This window comes from Mandrillus leucophaeus, unplaced genomic scaffold (assembly GCF_000951045.1).
Source record: "Mandrillus leucophaeus isolate KB7577 unplaced genomic scaffold, Mleu.le_1.0 Scaffold67, whole genome shotgun sequence".
NCBI lineage: Eukaryota > Metazoa > Chordata > Mammalia > Primates > Cercopithecidae > Mandrillus > Mandrillus leucophaeus.
Window position 1 is genome coordinate 4,753,088 of NW_012107252.1, and position 8,932 is coordinate 4,762,019.

An 8,932-nucleotide genomic window follows, 5' to 3' on the forward strand; every position below is an offset into this window, starting at 1 on the left:
AAACAAACAAAAAATTAACTCCATGTCAAAGACTTGAATGTGAAAAACAAAAAAACCTATATAAATCATTTAGGAGAAATTATAGTAGAATTTTTTTTACCTCAGGATAAAGATTTCTTAAACAAGATTCCGTATCTTCTAACTACAAAATAAAAGATTAATGAACATTAAAATTACAATGCAAATTAAAACAACAGTGAAATACACTAACTGATACCATCAAATTGGCTAGGATTTAAGAGTCTAGCAATAGCGGCCTTCGAGGTGCTTTAGGCGGCTTGCCTTGGTCTCAGAATCGCTGCCGCCATGGCTAGTCAGTCGCAGGGCATTCAGCAGCTGCTGCAGGCCGAGAAGCGGGCAGCCGAGGTGTCTCCGAGGCCCGTAAAAGAAAGAACCGGAAGCTGAAGCAGGCTATAGAAGCAGCTCAGGCTGAAATTGAACAGTACCGCCTGCAGAGGGAGAAAGAATTCAAGGCCAAGGAAGCTGCGGCATTGGGATCCCATGACAGTTGTAGCACTGAAGTGGAGAAGGAGACCCAGGAGAAGATGACCATCCTCCAGGCCTACTTCCAGCAGAACAGGGATGAAGTCTTGGATAACCTCTTGGCTTTTGTCTGTGACATTCAGCCAGAAATCCATGAAAACTACCGCATAAATGGATAGAAGAAGAGAGAACACCTGTTCTGTGGCGTAGCATTTTAGATGCCCTCATGAATATGAAGCTTTAGCACAGCTCTAGTTATATTCTTATGAAATGGCATTAAATTATTTCCATATATTATTTAGTAGGTCCTTCCACTTTTTGGACAGTAGCAAATCTGGCTTTTTTGTACAGACTTAGAAATTAAAGATTTCATCTTTTTACCTCATATTTCTTAGGAATTTAATGGGTATATGTTGTCTTTTTTTCCTATGCCTTTTGGCTCAAGCAACATGTATATCACTGTTGACTTTTTCTTTCTTAGATCTAGTTTTTAAAAAAAACACCACATAACCATTCTTTGAAGAAAGGAAGGGATTAAATATTTTTTTTCCCTAACACTTTCTTGAAGGTCAGGGGCTTTATCTACGAAAAAGTAGTAAATAGTTGTTTGTAACCTGTGTGAAGCAGCAGCCAGCCTTAACGTAGTCCATTCTTGCTAGTGGTTAGAACAGTGAATACTAGTGGAATTATCTGGGGCTGCTTTTAGTTTCTCTTAATCAAAATCACTAGATGACAGAATTCAAGAACTTGTTACATGTTATTACTTGGTGTATCAGTAATCATTTAAAAGTAAAGACTCTGTCATGCAAAAAAAAAAAAAAAAGTCTAGCAATAGCAAGATTCGGAGATGTGGAAAAACTGGAACTCTCATACATTGCTGAAGAAATGGAGGCGTTGCCCTTAGCCCAGCCCAGAGGGCACCTGTGGCTTCTGAGAACAGTGGATGCCATATACCTCTAACACCTGCATCTCTTGGCTTGAAGGCTTTATCTGGTTGCAGGAGGAGTCTTGGCTTATGTGAGTGGGAGGCTGAGGTACTAGAGAATTAGCACCCTCAGGAGCAATTCTTAATCAATGTGGGGTGGGAGTTGGTGGAAAATGCCCCAGCTTCCTTACTCCTTGGTAGGATAATTCCGAGGTGTGCTTCTACCCATTTCCTTGGAGGGTACCCAGCAGGATGGAGCCCCAGTTGCTCCCAGCTGTAACCCTCTCGTTAATGGCTTTCTTCCCTGTTCTATCTCACTTTCCTACTCCATCATCATATTTCTTGGGATCACCCTCAAGTAAGGAACATGTGCTTATCTCATTATCTCAGTCTGTTTAGATGAACTCTGAGACAGAGGTGCTATGCAGCTTCAGCAAAGCCTTCTCTCAAGCCCCAGGCACAGTTCTTGCTACCTCCTCTATACTCCCTTTGCTCCAGCTCCTCAGCAGCCTTTGTCATACTATCCTGGAGCCTTCCCAACTCCAGGTCTGACTGACTCACTTTGAACAGTTCAAAGTTGATGCCCTGTTATTTGTCTTCTTTGCTCCCAACATACCACAACTGCTCACCAAATGCCTGCTAAATGGGCTGAATTGTTTAAAGTTCTTCTTACATTTTAAGTGATAAATCATTACCTCCCAAGAAACCTTGTACTACCCTTAGGTTGAGAACTATTTACAGGTGCTAAAATCAGGACACATAAAGGTTGTGACAAAGTCAGAATAAGTTTGTCCTCAGTTCAAACCAGAAATCAGCTAGGGAAAAAAAAATCCAATAATTTGTTAGATTTATGTATTAATTCTGACAGTTTGCCTTTTTAAAATTGTTTAATTATGTTAGGTGCTTTTAGGGTGTATAGATGAACTGAGGTAATTATTAATCCATTTCTGCTTATTAATAAAATGCAGCTGGGCACGGTCGCTCATGCCTGTAATCCCAGCACTTTGGGAGGCTGAGGCAGGCAGATCGCTAGAGGTCAGGAGTTCAAGACCAACCCAGCCAACATGGTGAAACCCCATCTCTACTAAAAATACAAAAATTAGCCAGGTATACTGGCGTGCAGGGGAATCGCTTGAACCAGGGAGGCAGAGGTTGCGGTGAGCCAAGATGGCACCACTTATGTTCAATTTTCACCTCCACCACTCACCAGCTATATGACTTTGAGCAAGTCATTTAGCCTCTCTGCACCTCGGTTTCCTCATGGAGATGAAAATATCCACCTAAAAGCTTTTAGGAAGAAATAGATAAAATGATACATGAAAGCTCCACAACAACGTGAAGGCTGGAACTGTGCCAGTTTGTTCATTATTGTGGTCCAATGCCTGGCACAGAGTATGCCCTCAATAAATATCTATTATAATTGAATGAATGAGTAGGTACCTAACAAATTGTAACCAGGTATCTTTTTGTCCAGGCAGATGTTTAGTAAGGATTTGTGCTGATGGTAATGACACTTTGCCTTGACATAGTCAGAAAAAAAATCACTACATCAAATCCAGGGATAGTGGCACACTAATCTAACATGCTGGGGTATTTGTGAAATGAACATTTCAGTAGTATTGCTTGAGTTTAACATGGTGCTTCTCAAACTTTAATGTGCCTCTGAATCACCTGGGGATCTTATTTAAATGCAAGTTCTGATTTAGTAGTTCCAGGTGAAGGCCTGACAACTCAGATGACGCTGAGACTGCAGGCTTGTGGACCTTCTTTTGAGCATCAAGGATCTAGGCAAAGGGTCAACAGTTTCCTGTAAGGAGCCAGGTAGTAAATATTGTAGTCTTTGTGAACTGTATAATCTCTGTTGCAACTTGCTCAACTCTGCCATTCTAGAACAAATGAGGCCCTTGACAATACACAAATAAATGAGCATGGTTGTGTTCTAATGAAACCATGTTTGCAAAAACAGGGGCAGACTGGATCTGGCCTGTGGGCCATAGTTTGTCTCTTCCTGGTCTAATATATTTAAAATCAGTATACTATTCTTGTAATTGATATCCATGAACTTGTCTCCTGAGCTCCTAATAATTCCCTCGTACAGTATATGGTAATTTCCCCTATCTACAGCCACCTTCCCCTACCCATAATCTATGTGGTTCCAGGAGCACAGCACCCATTGCCAAGTTCCTATGTGGAACTCGGACTCCAGACTCCAGCTGATTGGTGCCCAACGGGCATCAATCACATTCCCTTCTGTAAAATATGCACCAGGGGCACTCTTTCATAGAAAACAAGATGAATGGCATCCTTTAGAGTTGTGTAGCTTGGCTGAACTGGGCACCATACTGAAGCTGGGTTACTCATGGACTTTCCTTAACACTCTGGAATTGAGTCTGGGAGATTCCTGCCTCAGCCTATGTGTCTATTCTTTTATTTTTGTTTATTTATTTATTTTTGAGACTTGGTCTTGCTCTTTCACTCAGGCTGGAATGCAGTGGCATGATCATAGCTCACTGCAGCCTCGATCCCCTGGGCTCCAGCAATTTTCCCACATCAGCCTCCTGAGTAGCTGGGACCACAGGCGTACACTACCATGCCCAGCTAATTTTTGTATTTTTTGTAGAGACAGAGGTCTCACCATGTTGTCCAGGCTGGTCTCTAACTCCTGGGCTCAAGTGATCTGCCTGCCTCAGCCTTCCAAAGCGCTGGGATTATAGGTGTGAGCCACCATGTCTGGCCTGGAGGCCTTTTTAAAAAAAAACAAAAAACAAAAAAAAACCAGTGGATTAGGATACAGAGAACGTTAGTGTCAGGTTCACAACTACACCAATTGTCATGCTGGGGTCCAAGGGGAGTGGGTAGATGAGCAGAAAGAACACCCAGGGGGACCGTAAGCAGGTGAAAGATATTTTATTCAGCAGCAGCTCTCATCAACAGCTCTCTCCAACAGCTCTCTCACACTGTCCGCCCTGTCTCGGCTGCTTAGTCCAGCGGCTCCCACACACAGCTGCGTGGCTGGCTCTCCCTTGCCTTCAGGGTCAGCAGCTAAACTCTTTCTCTCTCTTGGCACGAGCAAGCCAAGCTGTGTCCTGGCTCCCCTCTGTCTGTCTGCAAAGATGGACTGCTTTGACTCTCTTTCTCTTTCTCTGGGCTCCATCATGCCTGTACATTGTTATCAGGGCAGTTATACCTTTTACAGACAGTAGTGGCTTAGAGCCAAGGGATGGCCTTCCCATGTTATGGCTACACGGCTGTGATAACAAGTGGAGTTATACGCCTGTGCTCTAAACTCACTGATTCACTCAGGATGTTTACAGTGGCCTATCCTTGACCAAAGCACAGCCATATTCCTTACAGTGAGTAATGAGAAAGAATGAAGGAGATACACAGAGAGAAAGAGTGAGAGCTGGCAAGAGGGCTTCCTAAGTTCTCTACAACACTGTAATCCTTGGCTCTAGGTTCTTCCTGAGGTTCTACCACTTCCTAGCCCTGGAGTTTCATGAGATGACCTGTATTCTTATATAAATTTATTTTTATCTTGCTTAAATCTAGTATAATTCTGTTGCATGCAAACCACAGTCCTAATGGCACTAGAGAACAATAAAAGAACATTTCAATAGAATTTAAATTTGGTAGGATTTTTTGAAAATTCAATTTGTAGAATGTTGCAGGAGCATATATTTTTGTTTGAAGCTGGATGTCCCTGACAATAGAGTATGTGAAATTTCATAAATATTAAATTACATCTGTATTCTAACAATCTACATAGTAATAAATCATGTCAGTTGTATAGGACTTCCTAGTCCCTTGCTTTTTGGTTAGGTTTCAGTGGCAGAGGGAAAAAAATTACTACTCCTTTGTACAGAAATGGATTTATTGTAGCCAGGCACAGTGGCTCACACCTGTAGTCTCAGCACTTTAGGAGGCCGAGGTGGGTGGATTGCCTGAGGTCAGGAGTTCGAGACCAGCCTGGCCAACACAGTGAAAACCCGTCTCCACTGAAAACATAACAAATTAGCTGGGCGTGGTGGTGGGCACCTGTAATCCCAGCTACTCAGGAGGCTGAGGCAGGAGAATCGCTTGAACCCCAGGAGACGGAGGTTGCAGTGAGCTGAGATCACACCATTGCACTCCAGCCTGGGCACAAGGGCAAAATTCCTTCTCAAAAAAAAAAAAAAAGACATGGATTTAATGCAAGATATTAAATGGCTTACAATATGATTAGATGGGCTGGGGAAACTGTAGGCCAGCCTTCCAGAAACAACTCTCAAAGCCACACTCTAGAGCTGAGCTGTAAAGGAAGCTGCTGCTCCCACTAAGAATAGGAAACTACCAGCTGAATCAGGGATTAACACCTAGTAGCCACCAGCTCTCTGAAATCATGCCACTTCTTCCACTTCAGGAAGCTCCTGCCAAATTAGGGAGCCATCACTTGCACTTCCAGGTCCAGACCAAACAGCTCTATGACCACTGGGACCAGAAAGATGGATTCCTAAAACTCTTTCTCCCCTGGAACCATATAGAAGGTGAGTCTGCAGGTAGGGGAAATTACCATATACTGTATGAGGGAATTATTAGGAGCTCAGTTCCTTTTCAGGTCCCATGTGAATGCATTTGATTGAAGGAACCTAAGTCTCATTTAGAACTCTAACAGCAAAGGAACCTGGGAAACGTAGTTTAAGCTTTTCAGTCTCTGCATTCCAGGAAGACACACCATAATGACATTGGAACAGATGATGAATGAGCTGGTCACAGAATAAGCCACACCCTAATTTACCACACAGTTGTAAAACAAAAATTATACTTTTGTGAACAAAATGTAAACATGAGCAAACAAGCAATAATACAGTAGTTCACTGTACTTGTCAGATTAATGCTGCATAATTTAGACTTCCTCTGTTTCTACCAGTGTTAGTTATACATCCATTCCTACTTAGGCAACTGGAATGGAATTTAACATCTGAATGATTATGGTAAGTAAAGAGATTTATTCACTCACTTGTTTATTCAATAATATTTTTGGGTGTCTGCTGTGTGTGTATCAGGCATTACTTCTGTGCTGGGTTACAAGAGGGAATAATGAATATTACATCTTACCGGGTCAAGTGATATGGTTTGGCTGTGTCCCCACCTAGATCTCGATTTGAATTGTATCTCCCAGAATTCCCACATGTTGTGGGAGGAACCCAGGGGAGGTAACTGAATCATGGGGGCCAGTCTTTCCCGTGCTATTCCCGTGATAGTGAATAAGTCTAACGAGATCTGATGGGTTTATCAGGGGTTTCTGCTTTTCCTTCTTCCTCATTTTCTCTTGCTGTTGCCATGTAAGATGTGCCTTTCCCCTCCCACCGTGATTCTGAGGCCTCCCCAACCATGTGGAACTGTAAGTCCAATTAAACCTCTTTTTCTTCGCAGTCTCGGGTATGTCTTTATCAGCAGCATGAAAACAGACTAATACAGTAAATTGGTACCAGTAGAGTGGGGTGTTACTGAAAAGATACCTGAAAATGTGGAAGCGACTTTGGAACTGGGTAGCAGGCAGAGATTGGAACAGTTTGAAGGGCTCAGAAGAAGACAGGAAAATGTGGGAAAGTTTGGAACTCCCTAGAGACCTGTTGAATGGCTTTGTCCAAAATGCTGATTATGATATGGACAATAAAATCCAGGCTAAGGTGGTCTCAGATGGAGATGAGGAACTTGTTGGGAACTGGAGCAAAGGCGACTCTTGTTATGTTTTAGCAAAGAGACTGGTGGCATTTTGCCCCTGCCCTAGAGATTTGTGGAACTTTGAACTTGGCAGAGATGATTTAGAATACCTGGTGGAAGAAATTTCTATTTGTTTTATTTTGTTTTTTTGAGACAGAGTCTAGCTTTGTCGCCTAGGCTGGAGTGCAGTAGTGCAATTTCAGCTCACAGCAACCTCCACCTCCCAGGTTCAAACGATTCTCTTGCCTCAGCCTCCAGAGTAGCTGGGATTAGACACCTGCCACCACAGCCAGCTAATTTTTTTTTTTTTTTTTTTTTGTATTTTTAGTAAAGACAGGGTTTCACCATGTTGGTCACGCTGGTCTTGAACTCCTAACCTCAAGTGATCCATCCGCCTCGGCCTCCGAAAGTGCTGGGATTACAGGTGTGAGCCACCACGCCGGGCCAGGCAGAAGAAATTTATAAGAAGCAAAGCCTTCAAGAGGTGACTTGGGTGCTGTTAAAGGCATCCAGTTTTATAAGGGAAACAAAGCATAAGAGTTTGGAAAATTTGCAACCTGACTATGCGATAGAAAAGAAAAATCCATTTTCTGGGGAGAACTTCAAACCAGCTGCAGAAATTTGCATAAGTAGCGAGGATCCTAATGTTAATCCCCAAGACTGTGGGGAAAATGTCTCCAGACCACGTCAGAGAGCTTCACGACAGCCCTGCCAACACAAGCCCAGAGACCACTCAGGAGGAAAAAGTGGTTTCAGGACAAGGCCCAGGGTCCTAGTGCTGTATGCAGTCTAGGGACTTGGTGCCTGTGTCCCAGCCACTCCAGCCGTGGCTGAAAGGGGCCAATGTATGGCTTGAGCCATGGCTTCAGAGGGTGAAATCCCCAAGCCTTGGCAGCTTCCATGTGGTGTTGAGCCTGCGGGTGCACAGAAGTTAAGAACTGAGGTTTGGGAACCTCCACCTAGATTTCAAAAGATGTATGGAAACACCTGGATGCCCAGGCAAACGTTTGCTGCAGGGGTGGGGCCCTCATGGAGAACCTCTGCTAGGGCAGTGCAGAAGGGAAATGTGGGGTCGGAGCCCCCATACACAGTCCCTACTGGGGACACTGCCTAGTGGAGCTGTGTGAAGAGGGCCACCATCCTCCAGATCCCAGAATGGTAGATCCACTGGCAGCTTTCACGGTGCATCTGGAAAAGCCGCAGATACTCAATGCCAGCCCATGAGAGCAGCTTGGAGAGAGGCTGTACCCTGCAAAACCACAGGGGCAGGGCTGCCCAAGACCATGGGAACACACCTCTTGCATCCGTGTGACTTGGATGTGAGACATGGAATCAAAGGAGATCATTTTGGGACTTTAAGATTTGACTGCCCTGACTGGGTGCTGTGGCTCACGCCTCTAATCCCAGCACTTTGGGAGGCTGAGGCAGGCAGATCATGAGGTCAGGAGATCGAGATCATCCTGGCTAACATCGTGAAACCCCATCTCTACTAAAAAAATACAAAAAGATTAGCTGGGCATGGTGGCAGGCACCTGTAGTCCCACCTACTCGGGAGGCTGAGGCAGGAGAATGGTGTGAACCTGGGAGGCGGAGCTTGCAGTGAGCTGAGATCGCGCCACTGCACTCCAACCCGGATGACAGAGCGAGACTCTGTCTCAAAAAAAAAAAAAAAAAAAAAATTTGACTGCCCTGCTGGATTTTGGACTTGCATGGGCCCTGTAACCCCTTTGTTTTGGCTAAGTTCTCCCATTTGGAACAGCTGTATTTACATAATACCTGTACCCCCATTGTATCTAGGAAGTAATTTGTTTGCTTTTGATT

At 44.0% G+C, this 8,932-nt stretch overlaps 1 pseudogene; it reads left to right on the forward strand.

The window, feature by feature from the left end:
- Positions 1-260: 260 nt before the first annotated feature.
- LOC105555093 lies at positions 261-838 on the forward strand (annotated as a pseudogene).
- Positions 839-8,932: the final 8,094 nt, after the last annotated feature.